At 46.7% G+C, this 16693-nt stretch overlaps 1 long non-coding RNA gene across 1 annotated transcript; it reads right to left on the bottom strand.

Annotated features, from left to right (window-relative positions):
• LOC147995516 (uncharacterized) lies at positions 1 to 4872 on the bottom strand. The gene is made up of 2 exons (XR_015684390.1): positions 4638 to 4872; positions 1 to 1270 (listed from the first exon to the last, which is right to left on the bottom strand). It is a non-coding gene; the product is annotated as an uncharacterized LOC147995516 (long non-coding RNA).
• Between the last annotated feature and the right edge of the window lie 11821 nt (positions 4873 to 16693).

The following is a 16693-nucleotide window of genomic DNA, read 5'->3' as shown; positions in this document are numbered from 1 at the left end:
ATTTATTTATTTTATATATCTGAGTACACTGTAGCTGTCTTCAGACACACCAGAAGAGGGCATCAGATATCATTACAGATGATTGTGAACCACTATGTGGTTGCTGGAAATTGAACTCAGGACCTCTAGGAAGAGCAATCAGTGCTCCTAACCACGGAGCCATCTCTCCAGCCCAAGAGACTTACTATTTTGAAGATAATTTAAAATGTGCAAATAAATTAAAAACACACGGAGGAGGAAGAGGAGGAGGAGGAGGATTCTACCTGGGTACAGGATGCTGCTCCCGGAAGCTATTAGCAATTAAATGAAGATCCATTGTTAGCTGTAGAATCCTCCTTGTTCATTGGAAGGCTCCTGAGATCCCCCAAATAGCACAAGCACAGGCCATTCCTACTGTTTCTGCTTACCCACCGTTTAGATGGTAAGAACCTATTGCAAGACAACCATGGGTGTAGGGCAGAAAAGAAATTGAACTGGAAGTGAGCTAGAAAACTCCTCTCGGCTGGCTAAGCAGGATGCCTGTGCTGCTGTTGCACAGTGGGCAAACCCTGGCTGGCAGGGTCATGTTGCAGCCCTCTGCAGTCACACTGGGTAAGACTATTGGTGACTTTCTCACCCCACCCCCACCCCCAGCAGCCTGCATGCACTTCCGGCTATGCTGGCCAGCTGAGGGGAGGTTCCGGCTCAGTTCCAGCGCAACAACTGCTTTCCTGCTCTTCATTACCATTGTCGGTGTTGTTTGCGATGCTGGGGATAGAACCAGGATCTACACCACGCGAGGCACGTATTCTATCGCTAAGCAGCGCCTCCCTACCGACATCACTTTATTGCTTCTTATCCTGATTGCCCCACGGTGAGTGGTTAGTGGAGGCTCCTCCAACTTGATGTCTGTCTGTAGGTGTTCTATTTTCTGACTCACGTGGTATTTTCCCTGTGCCAGAGCTGCAACCAGCCATTTCTCCAAGGCTTCTTTTAGCAGGAGACTCACGGAGGTTTGCTCAACGCCACTTGGATGTCATAGCTTACTGTGATGGTTTGCATATGCTTGGCCCAGGGAGTGGCACTATTAGAAGGTGTGGCCTTGTTGGAGGAAGTGTGTCACGGTGGGAGCAGGCTTGGAGACCCCCCTCCTAGCTCCTCCTAAGATGCTGAGTCTGTTCCTGGCTTCCTTCTGGTGAAGATGTTGAAGTTTCAGCTCCTCCTCCTGCACCATGCCTGCCTGGATGCTGCCATGCTCCTGCCTTGGTGATAAGGGACTGAACCTCTGAACCTGTAAGTCAGACCCAATGAAATGTTGTCCTTTATAAAACTTACATTGGTCATGGTGTCTGTTCACAGCAATAAGACACTGATTAAGACAGCTTACAGACCCTTTTAGCGTATAGATTGAGGAGATGCACTTCGTAAAAGTAAATAAAAATAAATAAGTAAATGGGTAAATATGAAGGCGCTTTTTTGTAAAGAGACTTCTTCCAGTCGAATCCCATTTACGGTGTCCTCTCTCACCTTCCCCTTCTCTATTTGACATCTTCCCTCCACAGTGACAACCTTGCTTTCTAATAAATCTAACTTTTCACTCTAACCTGTAATTGGCGTAAACATTTTCAGAATTAGGACTCCAATTTATTCCCCAGTCAACATCTTCTAAGAACATTCAATCTGGGCATGGTGGTGCAGGCCTTTAATCCCGGATGCTGGGAGGCAGAGGCAGGTAAATCTCTGAGTTCCAGGCCAGCCTGGTCTACAGAGCGAGTTCCAGGTTAGCCAGGGCCACATAGAGAAACCCTGTCTTTAAAACAAAACTTAACACCCCAAACCACAAACATTCAGAATGCCACATTTCTATTCGTTTTGGGCACCTATCTCACAATGGGCATGACGTCAGAATACTGTATCCTCAAGTCACATGGTTCTGCTTTACTCCTATGTGGTTTCAGAATCGATTTCATAGACAATCCTATTCCTTATTTTTCTATTTTCACTTAGTTGTATGGGTTTTTTTTTCCATTTTTTTCTTTTACGTTTTTTACACTTTAAGTAACTTAGAATATGGGGGATGAAGTCATGACTCAGCAATTAATAGCTCTTATTGAGGATGCGAGTTCAAGTCCTAGCACCCATGTGGAGTGGCTCACAACGGCCTGTAACTGTGGATCCCAGGGTTGGGGAAGCCTATGCATCTGGCCTCCATGGACATGGGCTATCACATGCTAATATCTGCACACAGACCTACACATGTATACTGAATTTTAAAAAATAGTAAGATAATTTTTTTGTTAAGTCCATAAGAGAATAATTTCAAATGCGGAAAACTTTTATATTTTATGTAATTTAAAGGTGTCCTTGAAAGCCTTCCTTACAGCCTCAGTCCTTCCTCCCAACTGGGTCCCTACCAATTCCTATATGCAACCAACTTCATTAGTTTTTTTGTTTATTCCTTTAAGATTTTTTTTTACTAGTTTATGTTTATTGTACAAAGAATTTGGTTTTATAGACATTTGGAGTTTTAGTTTATTGTTCCTGTATATCTTTATTTATATAAAGATAATGTGCTACATCTGCCTTTATTGCTTCTACTCTTCTCCACTCACTGTATCACACAAGCCCTATCTCCTCAATTAGACTGAGCATTGAAGCTGCTTGCAACATTTTGTTGTGACAAATGTCCAGCCATGAATAACCTTGAAAGTCTCATACTTTGTGGACACACACTTGCAGGGTAAGTCCCTTGGGTTAGGACTGCTGGGTTCAAAGGTAAACACATAGTGGTTTTACCAAATATTTCCAAATTCCTTCCATGGAGATTGTACCATTTTCCTTTCCCACTCTTTCTCTACAGTGCACATTGTCAAACCTCAGACGTGGGCTTCAGTTGATAGACTAGCGTGCTTCTTACAGGCCACACATTTCCATATGTTCCAGGTCTACTTAGCAACAATTTTTATGTGCACGTAAACTGTCTATGCCTTTTGCCTGATTTTCCATCAAGTAGTGACATTTTCTTCAATATTTAAATGTTCCCCATGCTCCTAATATCACAGATATACCTATGCCCAACATACATTTTATAAGGGTTTTCTCACAACCTTCTAATTTCCTTGAATCATTTTTGAATATGGTTATTTAATTTATTAATGTTTTTCTTTTACTGTCTTTCAATGTTTTATTTCTCATACAAAAACATTTATTTGGGATTTAAGAAGAACAACAATATCCATTAACTAGACCCCCCAGAGCTCCTAGGGACTAAACTACCATCTCAAGAGAACACAGGGATGGACCTGTGGCTCCAGTCACACATGAGGCAGAGGACGGTCTTGTTGGGCATCAATGGGAGGAGAGACCCTTGGTCCTGTCAAGGCTCGATGCCCCATTGTAGAGGAATGTCAGGGAGGGGAGGTGGGAGGGAGTGGGTGGGTAGAAGCAGGGGAGGGGGGATTCGATAGGGGGTTTCTGGAGAGGAAACTGGGAAAGGGAATAACATTTAAAATGTAAATTTAAAAAATATCCAATAAAAGAAAAAAGAAATAACAAGATACATTAAACGGAAAAAAAAATTGAGTGTTAGGCTGAGCTTTAACTGGGTGTCTGTGCTTGATTGTCTGCCCTCAATGCTCTCTATTTGTGTTGCCAGAATACTCCAAGACTCTAGGATCCAAGCCATCCCCCTGCCTCAGTCTCCAGAGGAGACTGAGGTATGTATCACCATACATACTGTCTCCCTTTGAGGAGTAAGGCGTATTTTTTAACCTTCTGCCCAACCAGTGTAGTTGGTTTTTCATCTCATTTCCTTGTCCGGGGAAAATGAGCCTCGGTTGGGGCTTAGCGCTCATTAGGGAGGATGTGCCTCGTGTCACCCCTGTAATCTGGATCAACAGGTGTCCAAATGCCCCTGATTCACACTCAAGAGTGAACTTCCCACACACTCGGGATATAAATAAATCCACCCAAGTGTCCCTTAACATTTGTATGGTTTCATGTTTCACGTCAGGACTCCTGGTCCATTTGGAGTTTATCCTGGTGAATGGCAAGACCTCTATGGGCCCAGTTTTCTAGACAAGGTGGCCCCGTGGAACTGTGGGGGAAATGAGTGTCAATCCTTACGGTGCAGGCCACTAGGTGGCGGTCCTTCAGGTTCATTTCTGCAGAAGTTTGGCAAGAAACCCAGTCTTCAAAAGATAAAGGAAAAGTCTAGGTGTAACTGACTGAGACTGTGTCCTTCTAGAATGTCCCCTTCATCTTCACACCCTTAGATTCCGGAGGCAAGCTACGTGTGTCTCTCCCCACATTGGAAAGTATTTGGCCCCGCACCTTTCATTCCCACTGGAGGCCCGCAAGGGCCACAGTGTGTGCGGAGGCCGCTCTGCAGGGATGTCAGCAGGCCCAGGGGTAGATGCGGGATATAGAAGATAAAAAGGAGTAACGATGCTGACCGCCCTGACCTGAACTTCTAAGGAGCCCGGAGCTGGGAATGACGAGATGTAGGCTTCCATTCCAGAGTAGCTACCAGCTGGTCCCGTTACTGCAGGCATCTGCTTAGTCACCTGCCCTTTAGTTTCCCCACACATAAAATGGGGCAGCGTCTGCCCGGCCTGAGTGCAAAGCATGTTGAAGGGATGAGATGATCCATTGCTCACCTTGCCAATGCTTCCTTAGCTGTATAGGGAACACTCTCTGTGTGGTTTTCATACGGCACATTGCTGGAGGGGTTCGTGGGCGAAACAGTAAGAACCATAACCCTGAGAAAAGGAACCGGCTGGTCCCAGAGCTTCTCCCCGTTCTGTTTCTGCACACTAGCTGTGACACTGCTTCCTTCTCAGACCCTAGGTGGGTTTATGTGTATTAATGCCACTTCCGGTTGAAGCTGGTCTGAAGAGAAAGAGAAAGGAGATATGGGTAGGACCCAGGGTATCTAGAAACCAAAGACAATGGTCTGAGGGCTCCAGGCGTAGCCTGGCAAACAGTCAGAATGCCACCTAGGTGGACAAACTTCTTGGCAGTGCCATGGGGTCCTCTTTCTGCTCCTGAAGTGTGCTGAGATCTTTCCTACCCCACAGCCATTAGCTGAAGCTCTCTTATTTAACCAGGATCTTCTTTAATCGGCACCTTCTCATCATTGAGGTCTCCAGTGGAATTGATTACCTCAGAAACATCATTCCTGGTCCCAGATTCCTATGACACTCTTCATTTTCCAAGAGCGGTTATCAGCATGAATAAATGAACTTTTTGAATATTGTCTAACTTGTATTTTTTTGTCCACACAGCCTGGACCCCTCCCACCTGAATGGAAACAACCTTTGAACTATGATAGTAATTCCAGAGTCCATAGCAATGTCTCGTGCAAAGTAAGAGCCCATCTCATACTTAGGAATGGATTAGTATGGACAGATCTATATGTTCTGGTTAGAAATGCCACACCAGGACCCTTGACTCCTCTCCTTTGTTTGCCTGTGTTTTCAAATGTGTTCTACTAAAAGTCTGTCTCCCATCTGTCCTTCTGTCTGTTCCCCATCCTCTCGGGGCCACTGCTTGAATATCATGCTAGTGACAGCACAACACTCGTTCCCTGCCTCCAGACCTTCCTAACACAAGATGACCTTGTTCCAGCCTGCAACCAGCCTCACTCACGTTCACCTCCCTTTCTTGGGACTCTAGTCCCTCGAGTATCTTCTCCTGCTGTTCTTGGAATTAACCAGAGAGTCACCAGAGGCTTGGCTCTCCTAATCATCAGACGATACTCATCTCTACATCAGACTCAAGTATAGAGATGTGAGAAGTTCCTTAGAAGTCCAGAGGAGACCTGGGCTCTCCCCTGAAGCTGACAGGCTTTTAAAGGAAATGGCAGTGCTGATGTGAGAAGCAGGTGGGCAACAGCTGGAGAGAGCTTTCTAAAGATGGCTTAGGAGCAGGTCACACACAGCCCCCCACAGAACAGAACTGGAACTCTTAGCTGGTCTTAAGGAGCCATGGGCAAGGGTTAGGGATTTAGCTCAGTGGTAGAGCACTTGCCTAGCAAGCGCAAGGCCCTGGGTTCGGTCCCCAGCTCCGAAAAAAAAAAAAAAAAAAGGAGCCATGGGCAAAACAGAGTATGACTGTCCCAACCATGATACGCTAAGTCCTTGGAAGAGTTGAAATGATGCTATTTGAAGGTGATATGGTAGCCTTGTGACTTATAAAGCAGCCACGTGTTTGATAATGGCCCATGCTTTATCTGGGAGACTGTGATGAAACTTTATGGGAAAAAGGCAAACCCAAGTAAGATGGAGATCTTGACTTTGGCAAGAGAACAAGTACTGCCAACAGTTGATGGTGTGGCTTCTCTTTTCCATCAAAAGCCATTGTCAAATGACTGAGCATTCACAAGGAATTGTTCATTCCTCAGCAGAACTGTCTCAGTTGTCCTGGTGGCTGTATAGGTGTTCTTAGCAAAGACATGTATGTCACTATCATTAAGAATGTTGAAATTAGGGACTGGAGAGATGACTCAGTGGTTAAGAGCACTCACTGCTCTTCCCGAGGACTAGGGTTCAATTCCCAGCACACACATGGCAGCTCACAAGCGTCTATAACTCCAAGATCTGACCCCCTCATACAGACATACATACCTACAGGCAAAACATCAATGCACATAAAATAAAAATAATAGTTATTTTTAAAAATGAATGTTGAGGACTGGAGGGATGGCTTAGTAGTTAAGAGCACTGATTGCTCTTCCAGAGGTCCTGAGTTCAATTCCCAGCAACCACATGGTGGCTCACAACCATCTGTAACGGGATCCGATGCCCTTTTCTGGTGTGCCTGAAGACAGCGATAGTGTACTCACATATATAAAATAGATAAATCTCAAAGAAAAGAAAAATAAATGTTTAAATTTTGGGCTAGGGTGATGGTTTAGTGGTTAGGAGCACTGGCTACTCTTCCAGAGGACTCATGATCAATGCCAGCACCCAATAGCAGCTCCCAATAGTCTGTGACTCCAATCCAGGGGATCCGACAGCCCCACTCTCACAGAAGTACACATAGGCAAAACTTACCGATGCACATAAAATAAAAAACAAATCTTAACAAAAGAGAACAAGTACATTTCATGCCAGGTGCCTAAATTCTCCCTCTGGGGGCTGCAGAGTAGTTAAAAGCACCTGTGCTCTTGCAGAGGCCCTGGGTCCAACGGCTTCCAGCACCTACAAAATAACTCACAACCACCCACCCCTCCAGAGCATCTTCTGACCTCCTCTAGCACCAGGCCCACTTGTGGCCCACATACATACAACACACGCATGCAACACAGTAAAACACAGCGTAAATAAGACTGAAGGAAAGGTTTTTAAAATGCTACTTCTTGAGATTGCTTCATTTTGTACTCTATGCTGTCTCAGCAGGGGGAAAAAAAGAGTGCTTTCCTGAAATGTGTCAATTCTATTTTTAAAAAGGTTCAGTGACCTATTTCTGTAATTCTCATAGACACTGAAAGAACACCAGGGTCTATTTAGGCTCAGCTCCGCCACTCACTGAAAAGTGACTCCTGCCAGGTGTCACCTAGAGAGGTACCACGTTGCTTCACCTCAGAGAAGTGTAGGTACCACGTTGCTTCACCTCAGAGAAGTGTAATGGCAAAGGGTTGATGGTCAGGTGAGCATGTAGGAGAGCAAACGCACCTCAGCCAAATTTAGACCTTCCTGAACAACCTAAGATGACTGACTGGTGAAAGAGGAACTACACCGCATCCACTAAGATGCGGACCAACAGTCGGCCCCTCAGTAATCCAGGAAACGACAATTCTAATGCAGCCACTCACAAAACCAACCTGTCTCGAGGAAAGGCGGGATGATGAGAACCCTTGGGTAGGTTCTGATGATAACGGTTCTTGAGGTGGGCGCGATTTACTCAGAAGGGATTGGAGTTACAGGCAGTTGTGAGACACCCAGAAGTATTTGCGTTGGGTAAAGAGTTAGAATTCTCTGCCTGAGCTGCTCAGTCAAGGGAAGTCCATTTCTTTGTGAGAAATGTTTTCTGAATGCACAGTGAAGAGTACGTGAAGCCAGCTTGTTTCCTACCTAACTCAGCACGCATGCGTAGTGAACGTCGCCTGTGAGCTTTGGAGATTTGTGTTTTTAAATTGTTAAAGATTTTGTTTATTTGTGTGTGTGTCGGGGGGGTGGGGAACGTGCACATGCGCGCACGTCCTTGCGCATGCTCATAAACATAAGTGCCCATGGAGACCAGAAGAGAATATTGGGTCCCCTAGGGTTGGAATTACAGGCAGTTGTGAGACACCCAAAATTATTAGCATTGGGAAAAGAATTCATACTCTGCTAGAGCAGTGCATGCCCTTAAAAACTCAATTTTAGTTTTTTCGTTAGACAGGCTTTCAAGAAGAGTGTTCAGAGGGTGAGCTATTCATGTGAACCTCACAAACGCTTAAAAGGCAGCTTAGCAAGCCATGCCCTCTGACTGGGCTGGGTCCCAGACACCCTCAGCAGCCTGCACTTTGGTTACCTAATGTGGCAACCACATTGTTTTGGAGCAAAGTGCCTACCTGGCTCCCTTCTTTCTTCAAGATTGACATAACTGTCACTTCTTGAGGAAACTGAGAGGTGGGGTACAGGGGACTTGGGCTGAACTTTACAAGTTGGTGGTTGATATGGCAAGATCGGTAGGCAAGATGCCGGGTGGGCAACTGGGTGAGCCCAGCGTCCTTTTCCTTCTATCATCTGGTCCCTGACTGAGGTTCCTTAGGGTCGGGGGAGGGGGTCCCTGTCACCCAAGCAGCAGTCTTCCTCATTTCCTTCCAGCTGAGCAACTTGAAAGACATGTTTCTTCTAAACTTTAAAATCTTTCTTGTCGGGGCTGGGGATTTAGCTCAGTGGTAGAGCGCTTACCTAGGAAGCACAAGGCCCTGGGTTCGGTCCCCAGCTCCGAAAAAAAGAACCAAAAAAAAAAAAAATCTTTCTTGTCCCTCATGGAACTTACTGCCCTGACCCTGTTCTCACTTAGGGACCACCAATCCTGAGCTCCTCTGGGCCATACACAAGTTGGTGGGAGTGCAGGAAAGAGACGATGGCAAGGTAGCCTCGTGTGTTTCTATCACCTTGGAAGAGCCATACTGATTTACCCTCTGGTGCTCAAAAGTTCTCCAGGGCCACGTCGGCAGCCCCTCAGTCATGGCTCTGTCCTTCCTGCTTCCCCAAGACATCTCTGTTGGATCCTCTCCAGGTCTTCCTTCTCGTCTGGCTGCTTCAGCTCCACGACTCTGAAAATCTCAGGCATTCCTTAAGGAATTGTTTATTCTGCAAAACTTTTACTTCCCGTTCCATCCAGTCTTCCAAACTGAAAGGTTCAAAGTAGGGTGGAGAGCCATGACCTATATCTGCACAATCCTGGATCAGTCCCGTCACCTCCCTGTGGTGCGGATGTATGTGTCAGGTGGAGTGCTGGCCATTCCTTCCTGAGGGTGGTGGAGACCACCTTGTGTTGGCTCCTCAGAAGTCCACACCGTGTTTGTCATATAACACTTGTGGGTCATCCTTAGGACCTCTTCTTACTCTTCCACAGTACCCCGGACACCTTCACTTAGGGCTTCTTCTAAGCCTTGAGTGAAGAGGCTCGTGGCAACTTGTGCTCCATCCGCTTTAACGTTTCCTCCTTCAGTATGTCTTTGACGACCGGCTCCATTGGCCACCCAGACTCTCCAAGTCTTCCTAGAGTCCTCCTCTCTCCACACAGCACTGAATCTTTCACTGAATGCCTCCAGGTTTACACCTGGGACATCTCCGCACGACCCTCCCTGCAGCCTGACTGACACACGGCCCAGGCCCAGTGGCTCAGGCACCTAAGCTTCATTAAGCTTCCCAGCAGGACAGCCAACCCTCCAAGTTCCCACAGAATGGGCTTAGGAAAGACTCAGCTCCAGAGCCCAAGGCAAGGCTGAAAGTTATTCAGAGGCATAGAGTGTACTTGTTTGTGTTTGGTTTTTAAGACAAGGTAGCCCATGTTGGCTCAAACTTGCTATGTATCCATGAACTCCTGATTCTCCTGCCTCCCAAGTACTGGGACGACAGGCTAGATCCAGCTGTGTCCAGCTGATCACCCCTACTTACCAGCCTTGAGTGCGCAAACAGTTCACATCATGTTTAACAACAAGCCAATGCTTAAATTTTTATCTATGAACTTGAAAGAAATCATAGTCAATAGTTAATATTAGTTGTTTTTATTTTGGTAGCCAAATAACTGTTATAGGTAAAGTTGTATGAAGCCCCGCGGGATCAGGAATATAATGATGTAAGACATGGAATTAGTGTGCATTTAATGGCTGCTTGAAAGAGAGAGGGGCTGCGTAAGAGCCAAGCTTGGTAGACTGTGAGCCAGGGTAGGTCGATCTCCTTTACTGAGCAGTGTTAGAAGTTTTCCTAAGTCTAGTTAGTTCTCCCATCCACCTCTGGTCCATGGCTGCTGCAATCCTGCCTGGGCTCCTCCAGCCCTGTTTGGAGACAACTCCTGAGCCTGGAGCTAGGCTGGCCTCACTCCTCCCTCCTAAGCCAAGTCCCATTCTAGCTTTTGTCAAATTACTTTCCTCTGTGCCCTGGGAGATCCCCCAAGGTATCCATGATATAGGACACCTGGATATCCATGAGAGCAGGGACAGCTGAAAGGTCCCTGCTCAGGGAGCACTTCTTAGGGGCATTGGTAGCACTGCAGATGCTCCAGAGCTTGGATAGGTAAAAGAAAGAAACAGCAAAACGAAAGGGAATCGGCAGAGAGGGCTCACGGTTGGCACTTTCGAGGCTGCGGAGCCTGCATCCATGGATATGACCTGCCTCCCATTGAAACACCCGGGGAAAAAGTCCCAAAAGGCAGAACTTGAGGTTCCTGAGTGCGAACATTAAGCTGAAGTCCCATGGATGCAGCGCTGTGTAGGAATGCCTGTTGCTTGGGCTCTCTACTTTGTAGAGCCTCAGTTACTCTCCGGGCCTCCTTGTTAGGCCGATGGTTATACCTATACCAGACAGAAACTCCCGGACTTTCTTCTTCCTGGTCATTTTCTCCTCAGACAGAACACAACTACTACTGCTGGAGCATTTACAGTGTGTTAGGTAATGCCAGTAATGTACAGGCAATTTAAAGTATTTGGAAGGATGTGCTTGGGTTGTATGCAAACACCATCTTATCCGTGGGGTTTGAACCTCCACAGATTTTGGTATCCACTGGGACCAGTCTCTGAGGGAACACTGGACAGGACCAGGAGAACGGAAGGAGGAGGGGCGGAGGTGAGGTCAAGGAGGCCGGCTCGCATGGAGGCACTGTTAGCCCTGGGTTAGTGGATACTGAGAGGTAGAGAGATGTGGGAGGAGGGGAGGTGGCTGGGTAAGAGAAATTAGCTGCTGACAACTGATACAAATAGGAAGTGGCTAAGAAGAGGAAGTGTGGTCAGAAGGAGAAGCCAGAACCACAGGAAACAATATCACCTGTGGGGAGGGCAGAGTGTGGAAAGGAGCACACCTGGCAAAAAGAGGAAGCCATTTGCAGCAGGGACATGAAACCCAGGAGAAGGAACACGCCCCCAGGTACTTGTAAGGTGTCACAGAGGTACTAGACCCTGTGCCCAGTGCTATGCATGGGTTATCTGAAGTGAATCACAGAACACTGTGCTCACCCATTTTACAGATGAGACAGCTGGCACCCTGACTGACTAAAGAACTTGTCCATGGTCACACTGGAAGGAAGGAAAGGGGAACAGGGATCCAGACTCTTAAGGTTAGATGGCATCTGAGTGAGAATAACGCTGGAAAGCTGTCCAGGGAGATGGCTAAGAGAGACAGGTGATGCTCCTTAGCGGGGATTGGGGTCGGGGTGATAGGTCAGCAAAAGCTGAGGTATGTATATCTGTCGGGGGGTAGTATGGATGGACGCACGCACACACACACACACACACACACACATTATATAGACCTTTGTATTCAGTATTTAACAACAAAGATTTTCTTTTTATTTTCCTATTCTACACCATTTCCAGAGCCCAGCTGACTGCAAAACTCCCAGGAAAAGAAATCAAAGAGAAAGATTTCTGCCCCTCCTGTCTTAGCTACTTTTCCTCTGCTATGAAGGAAGACTATGATTGAGGCAACTTATAAAAGATCAAGTTTATTGAGGTTCACAGTCATGGAGCGTTAGAGTCCATGACCGTTGTGTTGGGGAGCATGGCAGCAGGCAGGCGGGCAGGCATTGGTATGTTTATAAAAAGATAAAGAGAGGGGGGATATGTTCTATAGAGGTGTGGTGAGATCTGTGGGAAGGGGTGCCTCAAAGGACCCATGCTGAGACATCCCTCACATGACGGTATAGTATAGAATAGAGCTTATTCAGAGCATGGGGAGGGGAGTTAAGAGTATAGTAGAGGCAGAGAAAGAGAGAGAGAGAAAGAGAAAGAGAGAGAGTAGAGAAGTAGAGGTAGAGGCTGGCCATGAGCACATGGAGAGAGACGGGGGAAGGGAATGGGGAGAGAGTGGGGGCAGGAAGGCAACAGCAAGAGAGGAGCAAGAGAGCAGGACTGGGCAAACAGCCCCTTTTATAGTGAGTGGGCATACCTGGCTGTTGCCAGGTAACTGTAGGGTGTAACATACCTGACTATTGCCAGGTAACTGTGGGGCAGAGCTTAGACAGAATGCTAACAGGCATGGCTCTGGAGCAGTAGCTGGGAGCTTACATCCTGATCTGCAGACAGAAGAAAGAAAGAGAGTGAGGCGGGGCTAGGGTGGGATTTAGAAACCTCAAAGCCCACCCCAAGTGACTTCCTACAGCAAAGTCACACCTTCTAATCCTTCCCAAACAGTTCCACCAAACTGGGGAACAAACTTCAAACACATGAGCCTATGGAGTCCATTCTCATTCAAATCACCACAGCTTTCAAAGACCAGAAAACCGGGTGTCCATGAGAGACCTGAAAACTTCTGGGATCAGAAGCTTCTCCCCAGCTTTACCCCTCTCCTCCTGAGGTGTTTGATTGGCTGACTTTAGAACCTCCCTGGAGGTCAATAGGTTCTTAACTGATAACTGACTCTGCCCCATACTACCTGAGCTCACATTCTCTCCATTTTCCTATCTTGAGATCAGGATCCCCCAGGACTATGAAAGTTGGTTTTTTGTTTTGTTTTGTTTTGTTTTTTTGTTTTTTGTTTTTTAAGATTTATTTATAATATATAAGTACACTGTAGTTGTCTTCAGACACACCAGAAGAGGGCATCAGATCCCACTACAGATGGTTGTGAGCCAGCATGTGGTTGCTGGGAATAGAACTCAGGACCTCTGGAAGAGCAATCAGTGCTCTTGACCACAGAGCCATCTCTCCAGCCCTACAGAAAGCCTTCTTGGAAGCAGATGTCCTGCTCTGCTTTGCTCTGACCCATCCCAAGCAGGCTCCCGGTTCATATTCTGCATTAAAGAAAGGGAGTTAAGGATGTGTCAGTGGGCATTTAGTCCTCCCTGAGACAGGAATGGAGCCCCAGCCTAGGGATGATGAGTAGCCCTTCCACGGGGAAGAGAAACCGTGCAGCCTTCCTGGTAGGGAGTGACCTGGACGAGGCCAGTAGTTGGGCATTTGAGAGACAGTGAGAAGATAGTTGGGTTGAACAGTGTCCAGGACGGACTTACAGCGCCAGGGCGGCGTACAGATTTTCCTCTGTGGGCAATGAGAGAATTGTTGAACAGGTCATCACCTATTAAAACTGACACTGCAGGAAAACTAGTCTGGACATGGGCTTCCCATTAGGTGGGGGTCGCCTCTTAGGGGATATTATCCTTGTGTATTGATCATCCCAGCTCCTTGTCTCGTGATCACCCCAGGACAGCCTTGGGTGTTTGTTTATTTCATTCTCTCTCCACTGCCGTTGCTCCAAGTTCATCAGAATTCACACCTGAAGGCCTGTTGCCCATTGGCGAGACTCTAACATTGCCTGTTCTCCTCCCCACGGCCCCCATGAAGGGGGGATAGAAATGGCAGCAGGCATCTGAAGCACTTACTTCTGCTCTCCATCTTCAGATCTATTCAGTGGCTGACATTCCGAACGAGCACGAGGCATGGAGACCTTTATCTGGCACTTCAAGAACGAGGGCAAGTTTAGCACCACCGCCTTGTGAGACAATGGCAAGTTAAACCTTGAGAGGGGAAGCCAGGCCATTAGCACAGGCTAGGAAGCAGCCTTTTCTGCCATCTCTCCAAACCCACTCTCTCGAGCATGTCTGTGGACTCTCGCTTACACCCATCCATTGGGTCCTTGAAAGGTCAAGGCCAATTGCAAAAGCACCCATTCCACAAGATTCCTAATTTATGTTGGGCACTAACTATAAAGCTCCTGTGGCCCCCATCTTTCTTCGCAGTGGTAAAGAGTAGGTCGCATGACTGTCAGATGTGACACTTGATCAAAACCCATCTTCTTTAACAAACCCGTAACTCCCAGCATTGAGTCACCAAGGCCGAGGGATGAGCCAGGGAGCCAGCTGGGGGGACATGTACTTTGATTAGGATGATACGACTTCCTTTTATTTCACTTTCATTTGTTATAGAATTCAGACTCCATCCCCTTTTTGATTTGACAACAGCACGTTTCAAAAGGAGTTGACACCAAGTTGGGGAAAATGGGACTCGTTCTCTCTCTAGCTGGGAGGAGACCATAAAGCCTCTGAATCTGTTCAGTAATGATCACCAGGCCTTCCGACCTTCCTGTCAGCACGCTCACAGGAGCACTGTCAGACTAAAGCACAATCCAGACATCATCAGGTCTTTTCCTAAGTGGGGTCTAAATACTCCTAATCTCTGGGCCCCAGAAAAGACCTCCTCCTCTCTGCCTCCTTCCTTGGGTCTTTCCTCTGAGTCTGCAATCCTCAAATGAGTTCTTTTGCTAGATTTCTGGGCAGATCATTTACTTCCCTTCCACACAGTCTTTAGAGCCTCCTGGGGACCCAACAGTTGCACATTTCTGCTGTATGGGCCACAGTGATTCTCATGACCTAATTAGGATGTTGTTTTCAAATTGCTTAATTATTAGTTAAATTAGATCATTTACTTGAGGTATGTATCCTAAGAGAAGAAATATATTTCTGCTTTAAAAAAAAATCTGGGGGCTGGAGAGATGGCTCAGTGGTGAAGAGCACTGATTGCTCTTCCAGAGACCATGAGTTCAAATCCCAGCAACCACATGGTGGTTCACAACCATCTGTAATGGGATCTGATGCCCTCTTCTGGTGTGTCTGATGACAGCAACAATATACTCATATATGTGAAATAAATAACTCTTAAAAATAATCTGGGGGTTGGGGATTTAGCTCAGTGGTTGCCTAGCAAGTGCAAGTCCCTGGGTTCGGTCCCCAGCTCCGAAAAAAAAGGAAAAGAATAATCTGGTCTTCAAATAAAACACAACAATAGCAGCACAGGACAGAATGGGACATTCTAAGGCTCACCAGAACGTTCATCTAGTAAACCTGAGCAGATGCCACATCCTTAGGTCAGACACTCAGCTCTAACAATGTACAAAATGTACCTTTCCCTGCAAGGGACTTGCAGTCTAGTCAGGGCTGGCCAACAGTTTCAACATTTATAAATTTGGCTTTTAAAAAAAAGTAGAAACGAAACCTGTGGTGTGAGCCGTCCTACCCCAGCCCTCTCCATGTTGCTGTTACAAGTTCACTATCGCACCAAGCTGCTGAATTTGGCTTCCAAACGTCTCGCACCTCTGAACTTCATTCATCCCCCCTTTTCAGTCTCCTGCGTATTGTATCTGGACCCTCAAGTGCTCCATGACAAGGGTTCGAGAAGATATAAATGTATAGTCTTTGTCCTTTGATAACTAGTTCATAGTCCCAATACATTAAGCAAAGCTCTGAACAGAAGGAAGTCTTCAGACAAAAGCCTGAGGATACCAGAGAGGCTGATCCTTCCGTCTGGACCACAGACCAAACTAGGTTGGAAATGGGAGAGGGTGCTGAGACCAGGGAGGGAAGAGTTATGCCAGGCGTGGCTTTAATGTTTCTAGCAAGAAGCTTTCTCTGTGGTCCTGCGGGGACAGTCTCCAGCCGCCATCTGCGCTGGCAGGAAGGCGAGCATCCGCTGGAGATGCTGTCAGCACATGGTGGGACAGAGCAGAGGTCTCAGGGTGTTACAGTAATAGGAGTAATGTCACTCAGTTGTCACTCGGGGGCACAAACCCAAGTGCAGAATTCAGTTACCACAGAAGCTTAGACAGGCGTTTGGTTCTCTATGATGATAGTCGTCGAGACTCCATGATGAAAAGCATCCTCATGGTAAGCACGGAGAGACTACTGCAAAAGAGCAGACCCATGCGTTCTCTCATCAGATAATCCAGCCGCCATCGTGGACTCCCCCCTTTATCTCTCGGTGTTGTTTCCTGTAGCATTTAAAAACAGACCTCAGACGTTGTAGGTCATCGTTAAATATTTTCACACACACTCTTCTAAAAATATTTTATTTTAAAATTATACATGTGTCTGTGTATCTCTCTGTGTGTGTGTACGTGAGCACATATAGGCACCCGTGAAGGTGTCCGGTCTCCTGGAGCGGGAGTTACAAGTGGTTATGAGACACTTAACGCATATTTTGGAAACCAAAATCTGGTCCTCTAGAAGAGCAGCAAGTGCTTAGCCACTGAGTCATCTCCAGCCCTACACATGTGCCTTTTCAAAAGCC

This window comes from Rattus norvegicus, chromosome 3 (genome assembly GCF_021556685.1).
Source record: "Rattus norvegicus strain SHRSP/BbbUtx chromosome 3, alternate assembly SHRSP_T2T, whole genome shotgun sequence".
NCBI classification, from domain to species: domain Eukaryota; kingdom Metazoa; phylum Chordata; class Mammalia; order Rodentia; family Muridae; genus Rattus; species Rattus norvegicus.
This window is presented reverse-complemented; position numbering and strand designations above follow the sequence as displayed.